We start from the raw sequence: 26,837 nt of genomic DNA on the forward strand, positions 1-26,837 counted from the left end.
CAGTATGCATCACAATGGAGCAAGGGCAAGAGGATACAAAAGTAAATGTTATAATGCCTTTGCCTAATGTCTTAGTCATCTAGTGCTGCTATAACAGAAACACCACAAGTGGATGCCTTTAACAACGAGAAGTTTATTCTCTCATATTCCAGTAGGCTACAAGTCCAAATTCAGGGCACTAGCTCCAGGAGAAGGTTTTCTCTCTCTGTTGGCTCTGGAGGAAGGTCCTTGTAATGCATTGGTCTTCCCTTGGTCTGCGAGCATCTCAATGCAGGAACCTCAGGTCCAAAGTATGCACTCTGCTCCCGGGACTGCCTTCTTGGTGGTATGAGGTTCCCAGGTGTCTCCACTCACTTCCCTCTTTTATATCTCAAAAGAGATTGGCTCAACACACTATCCAATCTTGTATATCTCATCAGTATAATTGCCACTAATCCATTTTGTTACATCATAGTGATTGAATTTGCAACACATAAGGAAATCGCATCAGATTACAAAATGGTACACGGTTATACAACACTGGGAATCATGACCCAGCCAAGCTGACAGATTTTTGGGGGACACAATTCAATCCATGACACCTAAATAATTACAATATCATGTGATTAGGGCTCTGGCAAAGGTATGTGCAAGGGCAATGGGAGGCGAGAGGGAGGTTGGACTTCCCAGAGATGGTAACCTCACTACTAGGTCTCAGAAATCCAGGAGGATGCTGTGAAAGAATTCTTAAGCTGGGTGGGAGTTTAGACTCAATGATCTTCCAGTTTCTAAGGTTCTAAAATTAGCTTCCCTCCCCTGGGAGCTTCCGTCTCATTCCTTGCTACCTCCCTGTTATGGATTGAATTGTGTCCCCCTAAATGTGTATCAATTTGGTTAGGCATGATTCCCAGTACTGTGTGATTGTCCACCTTGTTGTCATCTGATGTGATTTTCCAGTGTGTTGTAAATCCTACCTCTATGATGTTAATAAGGTGGAATTATCAGCAGTTACGTTAGTGAGGCAGGACTCAATCTGCAAGATTAGGTTGTGTCTGAAATCAATCTCTTATGAGATATAAAAGAGAGAAGTGATCAGTGAGACATGGGGACCTCATACGACCAAAAAGGAGAGCCAGGAGCACATGTCCTTTGGGTCCAGGGTCCCTGCGCTGACAACCTCCTAGAGCAGGGGAAGATTGATGACAGGGACTTTCCTCCAAAGCTGACAGAGAGAGAAAGCCTTTCCCTCAAACTGGCGCCCTGAATTTAGACTTCTAGCCTACTAGATTGTGAGAGAAGAAACCTGTTTGTTAACGCCATTCATTTGTGGTATTTCTGTTAGAGTAGCACTAGCTAACTAAGACACTCCCCAAGGCATGCAACAACTAGACCATTAAAAATAACCTAAAAACTAGATATCCATTTGTAGAAAAATGAAACAGGATCTATACCTCATGCCATGCACAAAAACTAACTCAAAATGGATCAAAGACCTAAATGTTAAAGCTAAAACTATTAAGTTCCTGGAAGATAACATAGGAACAAAACTAGCGCACCTAATTTTTGACATAAATAACCTATCAAACACAACTAAAAATGCACAAACAACAGAAGATAAATTAGATAACTGGTACCTCCTAAATATTAAATACTGTAGATAAGTGGTAACTTTGGTGAAGGGTAACAGAACACAGTACTGGGGAAGCCAGCACAACTTGTACAAGGAAAGGTCATGGAAGCTCCATAGACACTTCCAAACTCCCTGAGGGACTGTATTGCTGGGCGGAGGGCTCTGGGGACCATGGTCTCAGGGAACATCTAGCTCAGTTGGCATAACACAGTTTATAAATGTTCTACCTTCTACCTTGGTGAGTAGCATCTAGGGTCTTAAAAGCCTGTGAGCAGCCATCTAAGATATTCCACTGGTCTCACCCCTTCGGGAGCAAGGAAGATGAAGAGAACAAAATACAAGGCAAAGATTAGTCCAAAGGACTAATGGACCACAGCTACCACGGCCTCCACCAGACTGAGTCCAGTACAGCTAGATGGTGCCCGGCTACCACCACTGACTGCTCTGACCAGGATCACAATAGAGGGTCCTGGACAAAGCTGGAAAAGGATGTAGAAAAAAATTCTAACTCTCAAAAAAAGACCAGATTTACTGGTCTGACAGACTGGAGAAACCCTGAGAGTATGGCCCCCGGACACCCTTTTAGCTCAGTGGTGAAGGCACTCCCTAAGTTCACCGTTCAGCCGGGGATTGGACAGCCTCATAAAATAAAACGGGACTAATGAGGCACAGCAGTCCAGGGACAAGGGCAAGTAGGCAGGAAGGGACAAGAAAGCTGGTGATAGGGAACCCAAGGTTGAGAAGGGACAGTGTTGACATGTCAGGGGGTTGTTAACCATTGTCATAAGGCAATATGTGTACCAACTGGTTAATGAGGAACTATTCGTTCTGCAAACCTTCATCTAAGGTCCAAAAAGAAAAAAAGAATTATCTATGTGAGATCTAATTGACAACAGCAACTCAAACGGTTTGATGGAAAGCCTAGGGGGCAGTGAGTTGAAGATAATGGTGATGGAATAATTTGGAAAACGATAGTGAGAATAGCAGCACAACTGGAAGAATATAATCGATGTCACTGAATTATACATTTAGAAACTTTTGAAATGGTGTAACTTTAGCTATGTATATTTTCACCAAAAACAAAAACAAAAACAAACAAAAAAAAAAAGGTCCTCCAAGGTCAAGAAGGGAGAGTGTTGACATGTCGTGGGGTTGTTAACCAATGTCATAAAACAGTATATGTACTGACTGTTTAATGAGAAACTATTTGTTCTGTAAATCTTCATCTAAAGTACAATAAAAAAAAAAATTTTTTTTTTAATTAAATACTTATGCTTATCAAAAGACTTTACCAAGGGAGTAAAAAGAGAACCTACAGACTGGGAAAAATCTTTGGCAATGACATATCGGATAAGGGTCTAATCTCTAAAATATATAGAAAAATTCAACAACTGAACAACAAAAAGACAAGTAATCCAATCAAAAAATGGGTAAAGGATATGAACAGACACTTCACCAAAGAGGACATTCAGGTGGCCAACAAATACATGAAAAGATAGTCATGATCATTAGCCATTGACAACAAATCCGCTGTCATCAAATTAATTCTGACTCACAGTGACCCCATAGGACAGAGTAGAACTGCCCCATAGGGTTTCCAAGGAGCAGCTGGTGAATTCGAACTGCTGAACTTTGGGTTAGCAGCCAAGCTCTTAACCACTGTGCCATCAGGGCTCCCATTAGCCATTAGAGAGATGCAAATCAAAACTACAATGAGATACCATCTCACCCCTGCAAAAAATGGCAATGATCAAAAAAACAGAAAACAACAAGTGCTGACTAGGTTGTGGTGAGATTGGAACTCTGACATGGCTGGTGGGATTGTAGAATTGTACAGCCAGTATGGAAAACAGTATGACACTTCCTCAAAAAGCTAGAAATAGAAATACCTTATGATCCAGCAATCTCACTCCTAGGTATGCATCCTAGAGATATAAGAGCAGCGACACAAATAGATATACGCACACCTGTGTTCATTACAGTATTATTCACAGTATCAAAAAGATGGAAGCAACCTAAGTGTCCATCAACAGATGCATGGATAAAGAAATTGTGGTACATACATACAATGGAATACTATGCGACTATAAAGAACAATGAGGAGTCCGCAAAACATCTTATAACATGCATGAATCTGGAGGACATTATGCTGAGTGAAATAAGTCAATCACAGAAGGACGAATATTGTATGGTACCACTGTTATAAAAAGTTAAGAATAGATATATATATAGAATAGAAAGCACCATTCTTTGATGGTTACCAGGAATGGGAGGGAGAAGGAGTGGGAATCACTTTCTAGATAGCAGACACTTGTTATTTTTGGTGATGGGAAAGGCAACCCCAAATATGAGTGAACTCAGTACAACTCGACCAAAGTAAATAAAGACAGTAAGAAGTACACACACACACAAAGGGACAATTTCCTTAAATGCTATAATACACACAATTTTGCAACAACTGTAACAACCAGAAAACGTGTGTGGTTACATAGGTAGATATGTGTGCACGTATGTGTATAGGAAGGCACATGTGAGTAAATGCATGTGCATGTATAGGTGTACCTATAGGCATATGTATATACACGTTTGTGTGTGCTGCATATATATCCATATATATAACAAAGCACATAGGGAGTACAGTTATGGAGTCTTCCTAGACATATCCAAATGACCCATGGGATTGGTTTACTGGGTTAAAAGGTTTAGGACCATAGTCTCTGGGGTCAACTTAGTCAATTGGCATAACATAATCCATAAAGATAATGTTCTACATCCTAGTTTAGTGAGTAGCATCTGCGGTCTTAAAAACTTTCCAGCAGCCATCTAAGATACAACTATTGGTCTCTACTCGTACGGAGCAAAAAGAATGAAAGAAACCAAAGGCTCAAAGAAGAAATTAGTCCACAGGACTAATAGCCCACACAAACTATGGCCTCTTCTAACCTGAGACCAGAAGAATGAGATGGTGCCCAGCTACCACTATTGACCTTTCTGACCAGGGACACAATAGAAGGTCCTGGATAGAATGGGAGAAAAATGAGAACAAAATTCAAATTCTTAAAAAAAATCCAGACCTACTGGACCGATAGAGACTAGCGGAACCCCTGAGACTATCATCCTAAAATACCCTTTGAACTTGGAACTGAAGCTATTTCTGCAGGTCACCTTTCAACCAAATAATACATTTGTTTATAAAATAAACAGTATCACCCGTAAGTAATGTGCTCCCTTAAACAATCAACTATATGAGATTAAATGGTCAACATTTACCCAAAAGCAAAGACAAGAAGGCAAGGAAGGGAAGGGAAGCTAGATCAATGGAAACAGAACAAACAGAATGGAAATAATGAGAATGCTGACACATTGTGAAAACTCTAACCAATGTCATGGAACAATTTCAATAAGAACTGTTAAATAGGAACCTAATTTCCTGTGTAAACTTTCACCTAAAATGCAATACAATATTATTAAAAAAAAAACCTAAAAGTAGGGACCAGGCAGTATAAATTAAAGCTCATCCTTACAATGGAATAGTATTCAGGTGAAAAACAATCCAGAATCTTCTTTACATATTGATTTAGAATGATCTCCAAGATGCATTGTTAAGTGAAAAAAACAAGATCCAGAATATCATGTGGCGGGCTAACATTTGAATTTTTATAAAAGGAGGGGTAAGTAATACACACACACACACACACACCCATACTTTTATTTGCAGAATATCTCATGTCTCTTACTGGCCTGACTGAGACTGGAGAAACCCTGAGAGTATGGCCCCCCAGACAACCTTTTAGCTCAGTAATGAAGTCACTCCCTAGGTTGACCATTTAGCCAAAGATTAGACAGCCCCATAAAACAAAACGAGACTAATGGGGCACAATAGTCCAGGGACAAGGACTAGAAGGCAGGAGGGGACAGGAAAGCTGGTAATAGGGAACCCAAGAAGGGACAGTGTTGACATGTCGTGGGTTTGTTAATCATTGTCCTAAAACAATATGTGTACTAACTGTTTAATGAGAAACTATTTGTTCTGCAAACCTTCATCTAAAGTACAATATAAAAAAAAATTTAAAAAAAAAGAATAGCTCATGTCTCTAGGCCACATAAGAAACTGGTAACATAAGTTGCCTTTGGAAGGGAAGTGTCTGGGAGACAGAAGCAGTAGAGAAACTATTTCCTACATACCCCCTTCCGTATCCTCAGAATTTAACTATTAAGAGGATTACATATTAAAAATGAAATCAGTAGGGGATGCTAAGGGACACTGAGCTTCTGTTACAGGTAATGGAAAAATTTGGGAAAGGTTAATGGTGAAGGTTGAACAACATGATGAATGTAATTGATGTAATGTCACTGAATTGTACACGTGAAGATTGTAGAAATGGCAAATGTCTTGTTACCTATATACTTACCACAATAAAAAAATGAAATCAAAACTAAAACATTCTGTAGTCTATTTCAGCATGTTGTCCTCGTGCATGTTGCTTAGCCTCTTCCTGTGTGTCCAGTTCCCTCCATTGAACCAGACTTGTGGCCTCTACCTCAGAAGGGGCCTCCCCACCCTGGGAACTTCCATCCCCTTCCTTTCTACCTCTCTAAGGCATGCATCATCTAGATCGTAAACCCATGACTCACAGCAACCCTGTAGGACAGAGTAGAATGCCCCATACGGTTTCCAAGGCTATAATCTTTACAGAAGCTGACTGCCACGCCGTTCTCTCCTGGAGCATCTTGTGGGTTCCAACCACCGACCTTTTGGTTAGCGGTGTAGTGCTTAACCACTGACCCACCAGAGCTCCTTTCATCTAGACCAGTGTTTCCCAAACATGAATGTGCATACGAATCAATTTGGTATCTTGTGAATATGTAGATTCTGATTCGGTAATCTAGGGTGGGTCTGAGACTCTGCATGTCTGGAATCTACTGATGAAGATCAAAGACTACAGCCTTCAGTAAGGATTACGCTTTAAGGTAAAGAAAACAAAAATCCTCACAACTGGACCAGTAAGCAACGTCATGATAAACAGAGCAAAGACTGAAGTTGTCAAGGTTTTCATTTTATCTGGATCCACAATCAACACCCATGAAAGCAGCAGCCAAGAAATCAAACAACATGTGGCATTGGGCAAATCTGCCACAAAAGACCTCTTTAAAGTGTTAAAAAGCAAAGATGTCACCTTGAGGACTAAGGTGTGCCTGACCCAAGCCATGGTATTTTCAATTGCCTGATACGCATGCAAAAACTAGACAATGAATAAGGAAGACGGAAGAAGAATTGATGCATTTGAATTACGGTGTTGGCAAAGAATATTGAATATACCATGGACTGCCAGAAGAACAAACAAATCTGTCTTGGAAAAAGTACAGCCAGAATGCTCTTAAGTGAGACTTTGTCTCACTTACTTTGGACACGTTATCAGGAGGGATCAGTCCCTGGAGAAGGACATCATGCTTGATAAAGTAGAGGGTCAGTGAAAAAGAGGAAGACCCTCAATGAGATGGATTGACACAGTGGCTGCAACAATGGGCTCAAAGATAAGAATAATTGTAAGGATGGCACAGGACTGGGCAGTGTTTCGTTCTGCTGTATTTAGGGTCACTATGAGTTGGAACCGACTCAACAGCACCTAACAACAATAACAGAGCTCTGTATACTTTATAATTCACAGTTTAAGATCAAGAGGTCTTGAGAAGCAGTCCTGGTCCAGGGAGGAGGAAGTGGCTTGATGGTGGAGATTCGGATGGAGATCGAGGAACGGCCACTCGGATCTGGTCTGGTCGTCTTGGCACTGTCAACAGAGCAGGTACACTGACCGCTGCCCCTGGCTTCCATCCCATCCACCACTGTTTTGGCCAGAGCATAGCTGGCTCCCTCAGCAACCTCCACTGAAGGGAGGCCCAAACAGAGGATGGGACAAAATGCCACTTCAGAGGGGGCTGGCCAAGATTGCGTGCTGGGTTACAGTGCCATGCACTTGACCCACCAGAAGGACTCCTTTTCTGTGCCTGATGGGCTAATGGCAGCCTAAAGTCCCTGGGAGGTCCAAACGGCTAACTGAAAGGTTGGAGGTTCGAGTCCACCCAGAAGAAAGGCCTGGTAATCTACTGCCAAAAAATCGGCCACTGAAAACACTATGGAGCACAGTTCTACTCTGACACACACCGGGTCGCAGTGAGTTGGAATCGACTCTACAGCAGCTAGTTTGGGTTTTAATGGCAGCCTCTGGGCCACTCCCCGCCTCACACCCTCCCTGACAATTCAGAAGCCAAACCAAACTGCCTTCAGAAAGCAAAAGCAGACATTGTTTGGCACAGCCCTTCTCCCTAAGTGGATCCAGGTGTGATGAGACCACCTGTTCTGGCAGAGAGCTGAGGGCACTCCAGTGGAGATTTCCTCACCACACAGGATGGGAAGTGACCCGAGAGCCTGGAAGTCAGGTGGCCAAACACCCCCACCGCACCCCTTGCCCCAGGGCACAGTGTAGTTTCCCAGGGCACACACGTGGGTTTCCTTGATGAGGCATTTTTCTGTATGACAAAACCCTGCTCTTGGCTACTGTCTGAGAGAAATGAGTGTGGGGTGGGTTCTGGAGGGAAGCCAGCAGGCAGGAACCCGCAGGTCAACACCACCCTTGGATGGAGCAGGCTGGGGCCACAGTGCCCACTGGAAGAGTGTCAGAAATGGTGCTCCCTCCCCCACACCTTCCCCACCCACCTGCGATCATGCCTGAAATTGCACCATGCAGACTCATTCCTTTGGGATGAGAAATTGCATCGCCTAAAATGTTTCCACCCACAGGAGAGGTAACACATTAAGCTGTTATCAGTCATCTACACCCTAATGTGAATTAGTTGATCAGTCCTGGAATGTTACCCAGGGAAGAGGCCTAATCCAAGTTCAACTCCTTCACAGTTTCCAAGTGAGGAGATGACTGACTCAAGGTCAGGCAGCATGGTGGGGACCACGACAAAGGTAAGAAGAGGTGGAGGGATGGATTATAAACAGCTGACTGAAGTGATGAGGAAAACTCAACTTAATCAAGGGAAGCAGGGGGCGTCTTCAAGCTTGGACTTAACAGGCTAACTCAGAGATGTGCAAAGTTTTCCCCCAAGAGGAGAGGAGGCAGAGCCTGAGGTAGTTCCCCACCGCCCCACCCTTGAGCATGAAATACCTTTGAAGTCTCCAGCTTTATCTTAGAGTTCGTTCAAATGCAACATTCTACTCCTGGTTAGCTTTCACATAAAAATGATAGTGAGATTTATTTAGGGAGATAGCATTTTCCACTTACCAGATACATAGATTGAGAGCAAAGTTTGTGTTTCTGGGGAGAAGACCTGGATGGCTAGGACAGGGATGAGGAGACTTCTCACTGTATGCTCCTTCTGAATTTTGTGGCATGTGCAAATATTAAAGCCAGTTGCCCTGGAGTCAACTCTGATTCATGGTGATCCCATGCGTGTCAGAGTAGAACTGTGCTCGGTAGGGTTTTTAATAGCTAACTTTTTGGGAAGCAGACAGCCAGGGCTTTCTTCCGAGGCACTCTGGGTGGATTCAAACCTCCAACCTTCCAGTTAGCAGCCAAGCGCTTAACCATTTGCGCCACTCAGGGACCCCGTGCAAATATTGCCTAGTCAAAAAGCTAATAAGATTTGAACTTAAAAATTTGGTTGGTGAGGGTCTGGGGAAACGCACTGTTGTTTGGGCAGGAGGGAATGCAAACAGAAATGCCCAAGTATAGGACAATTGCAGTATCTGTCAAAATGTTAAATGCGCATGCCTTTTACTTGCAATGTCTGGGCTAGAGATCTAGCCCACACCTGTGGGCAATGATGTCTAAGCATATTTACTGCTACATTATTTGTGCTGACCTGGAGAGGCTGGCCTGGGCATCCGACTGTCTTTGAAGATCTTGCCGTGTCTTTGAACAAAGACCAGAAGCTAAATCTCCTCCTTTCCAGTCTGGCAACCTTTTCACATCACCTCTGCAGAATCGCTGAGTATATAATACCAAAATCAAACCCACTGCCAACGAGTCCATTTCGACTCATAGTGACCCTACAGGACAGAGTAGAACTACTCATAGGGTTTCCAAGGAGCAGCTGGTGGATTTGAACCACCAACATTTTGGTTAGCAGCCAAACACTGCGTAATCAGGGCTCTGAGCATATAATAGTAAATAATAACAACTGCTGATACTTACATAGTGCTTGATTTGTGCCAGGCTCTGTTATATAGACTAACGCATTGCCATTGAGTTGATTCTGACTCATGGTGACCCCATGTGTGCAGAGAACTGTGCTCTATAGGGTTTTCATGGCCATGACTTTTCGAGAGCAGATCACCAGGTCTTTCTTCCAAGGTGCATCTGGGTGGGTTTGAACCATCAACCTCTTGGTTAGTAATCAAGTGCTCAACCGTATACTCCACCCAGGGACTCCTGTTACATACACTAAAAAACCAAAACCAAACCCATTGCTGTCAGTCAATTCTGACTTATAGTGACCCTATAGGACAGTGTAGTGCTGCCCCATTGGCAGTCTGCTTCCATACTGGTTACAGCCTTGGAAACCCTATGGTGTAGTTCTACTCTATCCTACAGGGTCGTTATGAGTCAGAATGGACTTGACAGCAATGAGTAATGTTTACGGAAGCAGATTGCCATGTCTTCCTCTCTTCCTCCCTCGGAGCGAATGGTTGGTGGGCTGGCAGCCGAGAGCTTAACCACTGCACCACCAGGGCTCCTTGTTACATACACTAAACTCTAATTCTCACAACAACCTTTTATTATCAGCTATGTGTGAAGATGAGGACACTAGGGCACAGAAGCGCTAACCTTATACAAGGTCATGTAGATAGCAAGTGGAAGAGAGAAGATTCGAACCAGACCCCATGCCACCTGACTATACTGCCTGTCCGTACGACAGGTGCAATTTCTTAGGCAACTTCCATTTGCTAAGCTACTGTACCAGTTACTTTGCAGTGTTTTTTATGAGGTCTTCTCTTATGGGGCCGCTATGAGTTGGAATCTGCTTGACTGCAATGGGGTTTTTATATGCCCAGTCGGGTGCTGAGTGCAGGGGGTGATCAGGGTGGGGTATCACTGAGAGAACAGAAGACATGGTCCCTGCCCTTAAGAAACTGACAATAAGATAGAAGAAAATCAGAAACAGATAAGGGTGATGGTTGAACATGATCAACATAATCCCATTGAACTGTACATGTTAAACTGTTGAGATGGTAATGTTTTGTTTGATACATATTTACTACAAAAAAAAAAAGAAGCTGACAATATGAGTACGAAGATGACAACCACAATCCTTACATTTGTGCAACACTTCAGTTTTCAAAGCCCTTTCATTATTTCATTTAATCTTCCTGACAATCCTGCTAAACACTGTTCATTATCTTGCTCCAGGATGAAGAAACCCAAGTTCTCCAAGTCACACGAGGCTGCCCTCAAGTTCATCTGACCAGCCAGAGGAGGAGGTAGAACTCGAGCTCAGGTCTCATGACTCCTGTCTGCCAAAGGGGAATGACACATTGCCTTGACAGCCCAGCTCAGTGGTTTCCAACCTGCTCCAGCATGACTACTCCTTTTTACCTTCAAAAATTGTTGCAAGCCTGCAAATGTGAGAAGTTATATTTTGAGTTTTGGTCTCACAACGACAAAAAAACAACTAGGGCTTCGGCACAGTTGAAAAGGAGCAGCGCAGTTATGCACCTGAAATGATTGATACCATGAGCAGACAATATTTGGAGTGCAAATAGGCATATGGATTTCTTGCAGTAACTCTGAAGTCCATGAGCAGGTCACAACTGGATGAATCCCTACTGCCAGAGTAGTCCAAAGTCTGTCTTCTTGACCAGGGCACAGGGGGAAAAGAGCAATTAAAGTCAGTAGGGTTGATGAAAAAGTGGAGGAATAGTTGAGAGCAAAGGGGCTTGGCATGGGGAGACAGGTGTGTGGAGAGGCCCAAAGGGTGTGTGGGTGTATATATATTTCTCTTGGAGGGAAGGGTTGAATCTAGAAGGCCAAGGGCCAATTGAGCAGTTGAGGTAAGAAGGGGCCAGAAGTGGAGAGAGGGTTCAGAGGGGACATAATGCAAGTTCAAATCCCTTATCTGAAGGCTTTGGGGTCAAATGTTTTGCAATTCAGATTTTAGAAAAGCAACACAGTGCTTGTACTATATACTGTCAGCTAGTGAGAACATGTACTCTGTTAAAATAAAATCAGAGATTTATCGAAGATTCAAAGCACTTCGAATCGAGGACACGTCTGATCTTACAAAGTGAAATCAAACGCTCCAAAACGGTGGAATAATAGAGGCATATTTGTGAGGTAAAATCAAGAACTAAAGGTACAGTATTGTGATAAGAAGTCATTAAGATCAGAGAAGCCGGAGGCGGGACAATTCAAGGGGGCGGAGGCTTTACGGTGATTGGTTGGAAACACGAATGTGGGCTATTTGGATTGGTAAATTTGAATACGGTAAGGAGGGTTTGACAGAATGGTCATAAGGTAGTTTTCTTAAAACATTTCCTGAGGGCTGCTGAGGGAATTTCTGATGAGGGTCTTGTGTCAAGACCCTCCCTTAGGAACATTATTTCCATATCTTTAGTTTAACACAGAGAAAAAAACGTTTCCTTTGTTACGAACATTATTTCCATATCTTTAGTTTAACACAGAGAAAAAAACGTTTCCTTTGTTACGTATAAGCAATAGCTAAGATGGAGTCAGGGCTCTGACCAGGGACGATTATTCTGATACAAGTCAAGTGCCTCAGTTTTGGAACTCTCACACAATATTTTGTAATGCCCCTAGCGGGATCTAGGATGGAATCCTGTAATCTAACACATTAATATTTCTGCAATGAAATGTATGAATAACCACACTCTGTGGGAATAAATAAACACTGTAAATAGCCTCCCATCATTCCAGATCAGGTTTTGTTGTCCAATGTGTTTTGTTTCCAGAGCTTTTAGGCTTTTGGGGTTGTTGACAAGGGATTGTGGACTTAAAATCAAATACGTGCCATTTTGGGCGGGCTTGCTCTTTGTCAGGTATTGTTCTAAGCCATCTACATGCATTATCTCATTTAATCCTATATCAACACAATGAAATTATTATACTCATTTAACAGTCGAGAGAACTGAGGCTCAGAGATATTGAGTGACTTGCCCAAGGTCACTCAGCTGGTCAGAGGCTGGGTTGGGACTGGATCCCAAGTCCCTCTGACTCCAAAGCCAGGGCTCTTACCCTTCACCTGGGGAAGAGAAGGCTATTTTGCCAACTTTACCATTTTGCTTAGATCAGTCACTCTTCCACTCCAAAATTACCCATCAAGGCACAAAAGGAATGTGAAGTCCAAAGCTGTGGCCGTAAGTTCTCACTTATTATTTTTAGAACAGTGGCTGCCCTCCCCGTCCCCATACACCCTGTCCCATCCACTCTATGCCCTGGGCCTTGGGCGCCCACACTAGAAGGCTCCACGCCTCGCAATCACTCATTGGCCTTTCCAGAAGCAACTCAAGGCAGTATGGTGCAGTGGTTGAGCTCCGGATGCTAGAGCTGAGCAGCCTGGGTGTGAGCCCAGCTCTGCAGTCTCCCAGCTGTGCAGCCCTGTGACACATTCAGCCTGCCAGGGCTTCAGTTTCCTCACGTGTAACATGGAGGTAATAATAGTACCTGCCTTATTGCTGTTGTGAGGACTAAATAAATAAGCATATGCAAGGTGCTGAGAACAGAGCCACAGGCCTGGAGTAAGCATGTGATAAAGTTCTTGTGAAAAAGCCTTTTCTGCCCCAACCACTCACTTCTCTACCCTGCACTCTCTATCAGAGCTCTTGTAACACTTTTCCTCACTTACTTGTCTGTATATGTTTCTTGCCACGAACCCGTGAATGCCTTGAGGGGAGGGTTTGCGCCTTATTCATTTTTTCATTTCTTTTGTCCCCAGCACTCAGCAGAGTACCTGGCACATCATTAAAAAAAAAAAAAAAATCCAAATCCTTTGCTGTAGAGTTGATTCTAACTCATGGCAACCTCTGCAAATGAATGAAAGGGCACTGCTCACAAAGCTTATAATTTCACTATAAAGTCATCCATGTAAAAAATTTCACAATATGATCCTCAACTTCAATGAGCATATCCTAAAAGCCTACTTCTCGTAAAGCTGTTGGGAACAAGGTTTGCAAAAATCACCCAAGTGTGGAGCTGACAGTCTACGCTGGGCGATGCCCATGTGAGAAGTAGCTGCAGAACAAGCCTGTGGCACATGCCAGCTGAGGGACAGTCAGTGCTGCTGGGCGTCCAGAGCTGGGAGAACAATATGGGATGAGTCACAAGCATGTCATCCTCACCCAAAGTAAAATAGGGTTGTTGGGTAACAATAGGAACGATGTCACAAGGCAGGATGAGCCAAGTGTGTGACTCTGAGTGGTGGGGACAGTTCTGGACGTGGGGTCAGAGGAGGGGGAGGGAGTGAGAGATGGCTTTTTGCTGGTGATCAGGGCAGGCATGGTGAGAAATGGGATCTGAGTCCACAGTCAGGGCCCCTCAGTGCTCACACTGGCTCAGAACCCCCGGGTCTTCAGAGTCGGATTCTATTTTCCCTGTGCCCCATACCCCTTGGTAAGACCTCCTACCTCCTGCTGGACTGTAAGCTCTTCCAGGGCTGGGTTCCTGATACCTTCTTTTATATTATTATTCAAATAACATGCTTTCATTGTAAAAAATAAGAAAATACAGGAAACAAAAAAGAAAAAAAAATTTAAATAATCTAGAAGCCCATCTCCCCAAAAACCACTCTTAATATTTTGGTGTCTAACCACTCACCTTTCATCCACCCACCCATCCTCTACCCACCAATCCATTCAACCACTCACCCACCCACCCTTCATCCACTCCCCCACCCACCCTTCATCCACTCACCCACCCACTCTTCATCCAGTCTTCCACCCACCCTCATTCACACACCCACTCACTGTTCACTCACCACCCATCCATTCATTCATTATTAGTTAGGGTTTTTAGTTGCAAACAACAGAATCCACTCTAACAAAAAAGGAACTTATTAAAGGATAAGGAGGCTCACAGAATCCAGAAGGGAAGACCGGTACTAAGGCTCAGTACTCAGAACTGATGCCCAGACCACATGCAAGGCCACCATTGCAGCTACCTCTACCTTTCAGCACAAACTACAACTCACCTCACTCCCTCCCCAGCAATGTTGGACATCAGATACCAGAACACCTCTCCAGTTGGTCTAAAGACGAGATGCCTCCTCCACCATCTTTCCCAGGATAACTGCTTCCTCAGTTGTTCTCTTCCAAGTTAAAAAAATCTCATGTGGGTACATCTAATTGGTGGAACCTAGTTCACATGCCTACACTTTAGCTGCAAGGGGGTGTGGGAAAGCAATTTTTCCCTTTACTTTGGAGAAGTGCGATTTATAACACTGAACAAATCTACATGCATAAGTTGATCAAAAGAAACTGGTGATCAAAAGGCATGGCACATGTCCCCTAACCTAGCCTAACCAGTTACCGTGGAGTTGACTCTGACTCGTGGTGACCCCATATGTGTCAGAATAGAACTATCCTCCATAGGGTTTTCCATGGCTGATTGTTAGAAAGTAGATCACCAGGACTTTCTTCCAAGGTGTCTCTGGGTGGGCTCAAACTTCCATTCAGTCAGCAGCCAAGCACATTAACTGTTTACATCATCCAGGGACTCTAAATGTCCCCTCTGGACTCATGACAACCCCATGTGTGTCAGAGTAGAAATGCTTCATAGAGTTTTCAAGGCTGTAACCTTTTGAAAGCAGATCACCAGGTCTTTCTTCCGAGGTTGCTCTGGTTGGATTTGAACTGCCAATCGTAACTGTGCCACCCAGGGACTCCAAATATCCCGTTCACAATCCTTTTGTTTTTCTCCTTACAAATATGGAATGATACCAAATTAATCATTCTCTGATCCCCAGTGCCTAGCACAGTAGGAACTCAATCCATGAGGAAGGAAGAAGGAGAGATTACACATTATATACTGCCTCACTAAGCCAGATTGAATGAAGACTTGCTGTTTGAATACATAAGACTCCCAAGGCTTCTTATAGATTGTGAAAGCTGTCCTTGTATGCCCATCATACGCATGCACGCACTCACGTAGCACCTCTGCCTGCTGGCATGCAGCGTCTGGACCACTCACTGTCTCTGTAGCCCACCTGTTAGCTTAATGTCACTCAGCCTGTCACTGAAATCTCCTCCCCTCCCCAAGCCTAGAAGAATTTTATAAGGTTTTACTAGTCTCCAACGAGTCCCTGGATGGTGGAAATAGTTAATGTGCTCAGTTGCTAACCAAAAAGTTGGAAGTTTGAGTCTACCCAGAGGTGCCTTGGAAGAAGGACTTGGTGATCTACTTCTCAAAAATCAGCTATTGAAAACCCTATGGAGCACTGTTGTATGCTAACACACATGGGGTCACCATGAGTCAGAGTCAACTCCATGCCAACTGATATACTAGTGTCCAAAAACCAATCCAAGAGTTGCTGTAAAGGCAGTAATATTAGAGGCTTCCCAGGGTGAGTATGTTGACAAAGCGTACTCGTACCTAAACACAACTCTTAAAATCTCAGTCTTGTTCTTCATGGTCAAAGTGGGCCATACACAGAAGTATATGAGCTGGCCCTTTAGAAGCTTATACAGTAGTTTAATCGGGGGAAGAAAGAGAAATACACTTCGATGACAAGGCAGCTGTCTTGGTGCCATATGAGGTAAAAGAAAGAAAATGCTCCCAGAGTTCAGCGAAGGCCAGGTAGCACTGGCTGATGTATCAGAGAAGCCTTCTGAGAAAAGGGAGGATGTTGAGGGATGAGGTAACTATGGCATTGGCTTGGGAGCCAGAGCAAATCTGGACTCTTCCCTACCCCCTCCAAACCAGGTCAAATCCCCATATCTTTAGTTTCTATAGCATCATGATCCTCTCCTTTTCATGGCTGAATTTCATTTTGGTGATTATCTATCTGATGCATGTCACCACAACCAGCTTGCCATTGTGCCCCAGAAAGGCACTCCATGGGCAGAGGCCAGGTGAGGAACAGGTCAGGGCCAGACTTTGGGGAGGAGAGGCTGAGACCCAACCACAAAGACAGTCTGCAGCTTTCCCCACCCCCTCCCCCAGGGAGGAGCAGCTGATGTTTCTGGAGTGTTCCAATCCAATTAGCGCCCTCCCCCCCTGGGAGCCCAAGCCACCACTCCCTTCCCTGAGGTGGAGACTGGGTGGGGAGGGGGCTGCTAGGAGGTCTGAACATCCTGACCCAGCTCCTCCTGGCAGCTCGGCTGGCTCGCCGTTACCGACAGGCTGCTATGACAGCGCCCGTTTCTAGGCGACTGTTCTGGGGAATAGTCTGTTTTGGCAACCAGAGGGCCCCTGGGTAAGGGGTGGGGGGGCCGCTGGCCGCTGCGTCATTTGCATAGCAACCTCCCCTCCCTGAGCCACTCACTGCTCTGAAGCCGCCGGCGGGCGGGCGGTCTGACCCGGACCCTGGTACCCTCGCCCCCCGCCCAGCCCAGCCCCAGGCCCACCCTGCAGCTCGAGGATCGAGCGCTGTGCTACCACCGCATCTCGCCCTCACCGCCCCAGTCATACCTCCCTCCTGGGGAGGTGGAGGCTGCAACGCCGAGCTAGGGTACTTCCGGAAAAGCTAGTGCCCTAGGGAAGTGGGGAAATGATGCTTGGGGACAAAACACAGCAATGGGGGAGGAAAGAAGAAATACAATCTTTTTCAAACCCGAGTCAAAGTCACATGGCTTGGTAGCATCCAAATGCATTCTGGATAACGGGGTTGGCTCACAAAATGTTTATTTAGGTGAGCTCTCAGCTAAGCCCTAGGAGGTACTCAGAAAATGTCGGTTGGATCATTAAATTGCAAATGTATGTGTAAATTTAGAAATGGACAGGCATTGGGAAAAAAAAACATATTTCTTACCTAGAAATAAATCAGGTGGTGATATTCTTGGTAAATATTTTTTAATATTTGCAAGGGAAACTTGGTGACACAGTGTTATCTGAATTTGACAGAAGAAACTGAAATGGAAAATAGAGCTCTTGGAGGCCAGCCACTCTCCGGCACACACCCACCTCACCCCCACCACATACATCAGCCAAGTCCATGAAGCCAGCTGAGATACCAGGGCTCGGAACACGAGGACCAACTTTAACTGCCCAAGGACACATGCCCGGGGCTGGAACCCGAGCAGGGGCTTGGGCAGGGGCAGGTCACCCCAGCTGAGCGATCACATTTCCCTGGCAGCTGTCCAAGGGGCAGCTCCTGGCTGCACCTGTTTGTGGGGTGATTTGCTTTTATCAGTATTGACACAGCAGCAGGGCCAGGGAATAGCATAGTAATAAATAAACGAGAGAGAGAGAGAGAGAGAGAGAGAGAGAGAAAGAGAAAGGCCAGAGCCACGGAGGCGAGGCAAAAATGCTGAGTCTTTTTTTGCTTGTTGTATGTCAGCGCGTTCAATCCAGTTTCCCCACCCCTGAAATCTCTGAGGATCACGGAGCAGGCTTGGCATGGGAGCTCTGGGTCTTAAAGAGATAGAATTGCAGAGCCGGAAGCACCTTGAAATCTTTATTTTTTTGTTGGTGCCAGGAGTCCCTAACCAATGGATCTCAAGATTACTTGCTACCCTCACCTGCCACTTAGGGTTTGTCAGGAATCTCAGCAGGAAGGGAGTTCCTTCCTCCCTCTGCCAAGTCTCAGCATCAGGGAGGCATATGGAGTGGTGATTAAATTGCAGGTTTGGGGAGTTAGTCAAAACTAGGATCAAATCCTGGCTGTGTCGCTGAGTGGCTTTAGATATGTTAACTAACCTCTCTGAGCCTCAATCCCTCCCCCACCCACCAAACAGAGAAAATACTATTGCCGCCAAGATAGAAGAGATGATCTACAAAGGTCCAGGATGGTTCCTCAGTATATGTTCACTTTGTTACTATTATGATCTATCAACATCCCCTGGGGGTTTCTTTTGAGGCTTTGGAGAAAATTCAAAAAATAACAACAAAATCTGATCTGTTCCAGAAATGGGAGGGGGGGAAACAAGAGTCTGACACTCTCTGTTGTTCCCCTAGCAGGGCGAAATGTGGCCTTCTGGTTTCCGTAGCCTTGTTTTCTGGCTTCAGGGGATGCAGGCCGACTCACCTCGGCTCCAGGATAGAGTGGTACAGTAAGTTGGATACAAACCAACCTGTTCATCTGATGCCCCCTGACCAAGCACTACATTTGTAAAAATTACTAGCAATGGGCCACTACCATGTTTCCGACCTTGAAGTAGGTTCTGCAGGGCGCAGGCTAGTGAAGTGGCTAAGAATGTAGGTTCACCCGTCAGACCACTGTGCTGTAACCCCACGCCTGACACCTACCAGCCATGTTACCTTGGCAGGTTATTTAACTTCCATAAGCCTCGCTTTCCTTATCTGTAAAATGGGGATAATGATGATAACGCCTAAGTTTGTTGTGCGGATCTGATGCATGTCAAGCGCATAGTGAGTGCCTGACATGGAGAAAGTGCTTACTCATTTTAGCACTTGTGGTCATTACTGTTAGATGAATGAGGCCGGACACGGTGTCGTGTCCATCTCTGTCTCCCTGATCCTCACACAAAGCCTGGCATATGGTGGAGTACAGTAATGTTTGATGAATGAATGAATAAACGGCAAGGCCCTGCCCTCAAGAAGTGAGTATCTACCCAGGAAATTTAAGAGATCAACTATCTATGACACTCACATGTAGGAGACAGCAGAGGGTTAAAAGCCATTCTGCCAGTCCCAAAGCCCCAGAGGCAGACAGTCCCTTTGATCCCTTAGTTTCATCTAGCCAGGATGCTTTCAAGAGAGGAAAACAGGAAGTATCCCTGATAGCCTGGCTTGCTCTGTTTTTTTTTTTTTTAAATGGTGGGGGGTGGGGAGGATGGTCCTTTGGGTCACATTTTGCCAGGAAATCAACCTCCTTCCTTTCAAACTCTGGGGCTTCCGAGGAGGGGGTAGATAAATAGCTTCTAGGTCAATGCAGACAGAAAGATGGGTCCAGAAGTGGCAAGGTTGACAGGGTGGGGTTCCTTAGTGGACCGCGTTATTGTTACTAGACTATAGGTGATTTCAGAGCTTGTGGTCCTTTTCATTCATTTATGCATTCATTCATTCCCTCACTCACTGTTGACTGAGTGCCCACATGTGCCTGGTCCAGGGGTTATGGCTCAGGGTCTAGTGTCCAGGGTATAAACAGAACAAAAAAAATGAACAACAGGGAGCTCAGAGAAGATGGGATGAACACCGAAAAGTGAGAACACCCTAAGGGGAGAAACAGCAGCAGGTTTGAGAAAGCACTTGAAGGAAAGAGAGATGGAAGAGAACAAAAAAAACCCGGAGAAGAATAAGCACACAAAGAAACAGAAAAGCAAACGTATGAATTTTTGGCCAGGGCCAGTAAAGGCCTCGTAATAGAATAAGTGGACACCGAGTACATGCAGGAGAAGGCCATAAGCTCCAGTGACGCAAGAAGATGACAGAAGTGGACAGAGGAGACAAGGAGAATCATAGCATAAGACTGCATATTTGACACCAACCTAGACATTCCTGAAAAGGGAGCATGCTAACCCTCAGTCTGCTACACTCACACTTAAATATGGTTCATTGAATTGTTTAATGGATTCAGTTATACACTGGCCCAAGGTAGACCCAAGGGAACTTTCTAGGGAGGTGGTAATCTCTATACAGTGACAGAGGTGTGAGGCATTGGTGGTTCAGTGGCAGAATTCTTGCCTTGAATGTTTAACAACTGGATTCAATTTCCAGCCAATGCATCTCAAGCGCAGCCACCACCCTGGGGCTTTTGTGTTGCTTTGATGCTGAGCAAGTTTCAGTGGAGATTCTAGACTAAGATGGACTAGGAAGAAAGGCCTGGAGATCTACTTCTGAAAATGCAGGACCCAGGCCAGTTTCATTCTGTTGTCTGTGGAGTCACCATGAGTCAAGGCCGACTCCCAGTAGCTAATAAGTGACAGAGGTACAAGGTTACATGGGCAGATGCATTTGTTAAGATTTCTGCATTTCAATGTATATAAGTTTCACCTAAAAAAAGAACTGTACAAAATAACCAACAGGTAGGGGAGAGGGATGTGAGTGGAGGTAGAGATGAAACGAGAATGTAGAATTTTGATGGTTATTGAATTGGGGCAATGGACACGTGGAGTGTCGTTACATTGTTCTCTTTACATTGAATTTGTTTGAAATTTTCCATATACAAAGTTTTTTTTTTTTTTAATTGCTGTTATGAATTGAATTGTGTCCCCCCAAAATATGTGTTACAATTCCTAAACCGTACACCTGTGAAGGGGCCCTGGCGGCACAGTGATTAAGTGTTTGGCTGCTAACTAAGAAAGAGGTCAGCGGTTTGAATCCAGGAGCTGCTCCTTGGAAACCCTATGGCGCGGTTCTATTCTGTCCTATAGGGTCACTATGAGTCGGAATTGACTCAAGGACAATGGTTTTTTTTTCTTAAACACCTGTGAATGTAATCCCATTAGGGAATAGGATTTTCTTTGTTATGTTAATGAGACCATCTCAGTGTAGGGTGTATTTTAAGCTAATCACTTTGAGATATAAAAGAGCAGATTAGGCACAGAGACAAGCAAGCACAGATGGGGGAAGAGAGATGCCACACCACATGAAAAAGGAACCAAGGAACAGAAGCTGAAAAGAGACAAAGATCCTCCCCCAGAGCTAACAGAAAGGGAAAGCCTTCCCCTAGACCCAGTACCCTGAATTCAGACTTCTAGCCTCCCAAACTGCGAGAAAATAAATTTCTATTTGTTAAAGCCACCCACTTGTGGTATTTCTGTTCCAGGAGCACTAAGGAACTAAGACAATTGACTATAAAGTGTCACTGCTGTCCTCAAGCAAATCCTTTTTGGGTTATCAGGAAGGGAGTTGAGACGTCATCTAACCAGTCTTCCTGTTATAGATAAGGAAATGGCGGTGCACCTTGACTTGTTCAAGGTGTTCTCAGATAGCAATTTGCAGAGCTAGTTCTGGAATCTCAGGCTGGAGAGTGCCCTTTTTGACCTTTTCAACTCTTCCTCGCTGGTCTTTGGCCGGATGAAATTTGACCCTTACACTAGATTGCCTTTCCAACCCACAGACCCAGGTCTTGATATGCAGAGGCTGAGTGGGCTAGGGGAGTCTCCAGGCTGCAAACCACTTTGCCCCTCTCTGTTTTAGTTCTGAAAGATAATCCCGAGCTAGCAGAGATTCAAGTAAATCCCTAGTTCCCACTTCCAAAGGTAGAAAAGGAGAGCCATGCAATTAAACAAAGATTTCCAATAACAAAGAGTTGAAACTAAAGGGGAACGAGAGTTCCAGCTCACTGGTTAACAGAGGTTTGCTTTAGGGCAATCAATTCACCTCTCTTGCCTCAGTTTCCTCGTTTATAACAAGGGATGAGAAATTTAAGTTCTGTTTATCTTACAGGGTTGTCAGGAGGATCCCAAAGGTGCTGGGTGGCAAAGCACTTTGAGAAGTAAGAAGAGCTGTACAAATACGAGGTAGCATTATTATGAAGGGAATGAGAGGGAACAGCAGGAGAGACAAGGAAGGAACACAGGGAGCCATGGAACAGACATGGAGTTGCCATGAGTTGGAGTCAACGCCATAACAACTGGCTAATATCTCGTTTGCTCCCCTCAGAAATCTTATGGGGAGGTACTATTATTTTGTTCATTTTACAGATGAGCAAACAGGGGCACTGAGATGGTTAAGGAACTTACCCAAGTTCTACAGCTGGTAAGGGGCAAAGCTGAGACTCAAGCCCAGGTCCTTTGGGAGTGAAGCCCATGCCCTCATTCTAGGCCTCTCATCTGAAAACTGGGGGCTCAGGAGGCAGCACAGCCACCAAGGAATGTCTCACTGACACCTGGGCATTAGAGTCACATTCAGGAGACATGGGCTCGAGTTCAAGCTCAACTGCTTATTAGGCATGTGACCTGGACCCAGTGATATAACCTCGTGGAGCATCAGTCTCTTCAGCTGCACACTGGTAATAATAAAACTGGCTCCACCTACCTCATGGGGAGGACGTGAGGATTCCATGAAATCACTGACAGGCAAGGGCTTTCCAAAGTCTGCAAAGGGCGGCAGAAATGAAACGTTCATGATTATTTCTTCAAAGAAGCATTTCCTGGATTATCTCGTTGTGACATTCCAGCTTTTAATCTTATTCTCAACCTACCCTCAAAACCCTGAGCGCTGGAAGTCAGGAACCAGGACCTTGTGGGTCTCTTTAAATATTGTTTTGGTGGAAAGGGGAAGAGAGGTGTCACAGATTATACCAGTTTCAGCATTCCCCCAAATATATTAGAGCATTGGCTTAAGGTTAAACCTGAGGCCTGAATTTCAGGAGGGCCCCTTTCTCCTGTTTGTCCTAAAACAAACAGGCTTTCAGCTACTTGGGCAGGATTTAACTAGCAATCAGCCCTAGAGATAAGTGGATCACGCTCAACAAGCATGCATGGGAGTAATTTGTACCCAAGGGAGGTTTATAATTTATATTTTTGAATCCACAGTCAGCTGTCTTTGCAGTGACTGGAGACACAGTCTCCTCCATACTATACACCCCCTTTCTTCCAGGACTAAGATAACTGAGGAACAGGATGAATAACCAGAAGACTGCGTGGTGGGCATGAAATCACAGTCAAATGTGTGAACAGCTTATTCTTACTAGAAGACTGTAAAATGTGAGGGCAGGACCCCTTTTCAGTTTATCTGTTCTGTATAGTCCCCCACTCCCTTGCCCTGCACACCTATAGCACTTAGCACAGTGCCGCACACAAATCAAGAGCGCAGAGAACATTTGTGAAATGAATGGAATCCAGGGAAAGAGAATGCAGTGGTTTTACAAGTTTCCTGGAGGTCAAGGCAAGGCCTGGTGTGTGGCTTTTCAATGGGACCGGCATCTCTGTGTCTCTTTGTCATAGCCTGTCTCTCCTGGAAACTCGCTGACCACTTCTCATGCTGCATTCAATTCTATCTAAGCTTGTTGTTGTTGTTAGGTGCTGTCAAGTTGGCTCAGATTCATGGACAGAACAAAACATTGCCCGGTCCTGTGCCATCTTCATGATTGTTGCTATGTTTGAGTCCATTGTTTTGGCCACTGTGTCAATCCATCTCACCGAGGGCCTCCCTCACCTTCCCTGAACCTCCAATTTACCAACCATAATGACCTTTCTAGAGACTGGTCTTTCCTGATGACGTGTCTGCAGTAAGCGAGCCAAAGTCCCGTCATCCTCACTTCTAAGGAGCATTCTGATTATATTTCTTCTAAGACTGATTTGTTTGTTCTTCTGGCAGTCCACAGTATATTCGATATTCTTTGCCAACAGCATAATTCAAATGCAATCGAAGCTTCAAGTGATGGTATTTCCAAACTCCAAACTGGGAAACAAGACCTAACAATATTTGAAACCAGGTGTCTATATTCCATAAGGATTCGTGCCCTTATGTTTGCATCTGGATTTATAATATCCCCCCTTCTGCATTCCCCCTCCTGCATTTTGACAGATTTTCTCAACCCATTCTGCCAATTTGCAGCTTTCCTTACAGTGATTAAATTGACTAAATAAATCATCTAGGAAAATCCCTTAAGCTCATCAGTAAATTTTCAAATTACCTAATCCCATGGCTTGTTAGTGCTACTCTGAAGTTTGCCCCTTTCTCTATTTCTCTCTTCAAATGTCTGGTGGTTCAGTGGTAGAATTCTCACCTTCCATGTGGGAGACCTGGGTTTGATTCCTGGCCAGTCCACCTCAAGTACAGCCACCACTTGTCTATCAATGGAGGCTTATGTGTTGCTATGATGCTGAGCAGGTTTCAGTGGAGCTTCCAGGCTAAGACAGACTAAGAAGAAAGGCCTGGCAATCTACTTCCAAAAATCAACCAGTGAAAACCCTATGGAACACAATGGTTCAACCTTGTTGTGCATGGGGTCACCATGAGATGGGGGCTGACTGCCTGACTCCAGGGCAGCTAACAACAACAACGTCCTTCCTGGAGCCCATGTGACTATCCATCCACTATCCAGAGCACTACAGAGCCCTGGTGGTTCAATGGTTAGGTGCTCGGCTGCTAACCGAAAGGCTGGGGATTCGACTCTTCCCAGTGACTCCTTGGGAGAGAGACGTGGAGATCCACTTCTGTAAAGATACCAGCCGAGGAAACCCTATGGGACAGTTCCACTCTGTCACATGGGGTTACTATGAGTCAAAAATGGACTTGACAGCACCTAACAACAGCCAGAGCACTGCTGGGATGAGTGACAATATGCTAAGGATCCTGGCCAAGGAGAGAGCCACAATGTGTTGGGTGGGGCAGTAGAAGCCTTGGATTCTAATTCCAACTCCGCTTCTAATCAATGGTGTGTCCTTGGGCAAGTCACTTCTTTCTGGGTCTTACCTGTAAAAGACCTAAAGGGAAATGATGGAAGGCATAGACTCAAAGTCTTAATGATCTTTTGCAGTTCGAGCATTTGATGAGTCTAAGGAAAGCATTGCCCACATACTCAGCTTCCCCGCCCCACAGTTTAAGGGTAAAATGTGTGCCTGTCTAAGGCAAATACCTTGGCTTGTGCATGAGATCCCATTTCCTCCCTGCAGCAAGTCTCCCTCTCTCCTTCATTATCTGTTTTCTTCTCTTTGCTGAATCATTTCCATCAACATCTCAAATCCAAACCAAACCGATTGCCCTGGAGTCGATTCCGCTCAAAACAACCCTATAGGACAGAGTGGAACTGCCCCATAGGGTTTCCAAGGCCGTAATCTTTACAGAGGCAGACTATCTTTCTGCCTTGGAGAGGCTAGTGGATTTGAACTGCCAACCTTTCAGTTAGCAGCTGAGAGCTTAAACACTGCGCCATCTGGGCTCTGTCCCATCAGCATATAATGCAGTGACTTCTCTCATCTAAAAAAAAAAATTCTATCTTGACTCTAAGGAGCCCTGGTGGTGCAGTGCTTAAGTGCTTAGCTACTAACCGAAAGGTAGGCGGTTCAAATCCACCAGCCTCTCCAAGGGAGAAAGGCAGTCTGTCTCCGTAAAGATTACAGCCTTGGAAACCATATGGGGCAGTTCTACTCTGTCCTACAGGGTAACTTATGAGTCAGAACCGACTTGACAGCAATGGGTTTGGTTTTTGGTTTTATCTTGACTCTACTTCCTCCTCAGCTTCTACTCCATTTCTCTACTCTCCTAGGTAAAACTCCTTCAAATAATTGTTTATACTTTCTTCTCTTCCGTTCTCTCTTGAACCCATTTCAATCACTCCACAGCTCCTCCACCCAAACTGCTCTTTGTTAAGGTCGCCAGTTCTCTCCATGTGGTTAAACCTAACGGTCATCGCTCAGTCTTCATCTTACTTGACTGCTCAGCAAGGATCATTCCTTCTTCCTTGAAACACATTTTTCTCTTGGCTTCCAAGACACTACATTCTCTTAATTACTCCTCCAAGGTCTCCTTTGCCAGGTTTTCCTCATCTCCCTCACCTGTAAATGTTGCAGGGTCCCAGGGCTCAGTCCTTGGATCTTTTCTCCATCTTCTTCACTCCATTGGTGATCTCACACAGTCTCATGGTGTTAAATGTCATCTGTCTTAGCCTAGGTTTCCTTAGAAGCAGAACTTTAACGAAAGGTTTGCAAGGAGGTAGTTTACCTGGGGATGAAATTCCAGATAGCAGGAATGAGGGACAGGGGAAGTACGACACAGAATAAAGGAAAACCAACTCGATCATGGATTATTGAGCTGACCACCACTAGGAGCAACTGATGCTTGATCCTACAGAACCTTCTAAGAAGACTTGAAATTGTCTACAGAGGAGTGAAAGGGGGAAGCATTTATCCATCAGCCTCCATTCTCTATTGGTAAAAGGTGGCCATGAGCATCAACTCCCCCACAATCTGGGTTGTACCTATGGCAGTGCTGAGTGAGTTCTTGCAGTGTCCTACAGCCACCCTGGGGCAGGAAGCAAGAGGTACACTGAGCAGGCAGAGGTGAGGTGATGTCAGCTTGTACCATTGCAAATCTGGCCAAAGCCTGCATAACAGCTAGAGGAAGAGGAGGGACCAAGAGGACTTCAAGCAGTGCTTAAGAGGTGTCTGATATATCACCCACATCCTGATGGCTCTCCC

This window comes from Trichechus manatus, unplaced genomic scaffold (assembly GCF_000243295.1).
Source record: "Trichechus manatus latirostris isolate Lorelei unplaced genomic scaffold, TriManLat1.0 scaffold00065, whole genome shotgun sequence".
In the NCBI taxonomy this organism is placed as follows: domain Eukaryota; kingdom Metazoa; phylum Chordata; class Mammalia; order Sirenia; family Trichechidae; genus Trichechus; species Trichechus manatus.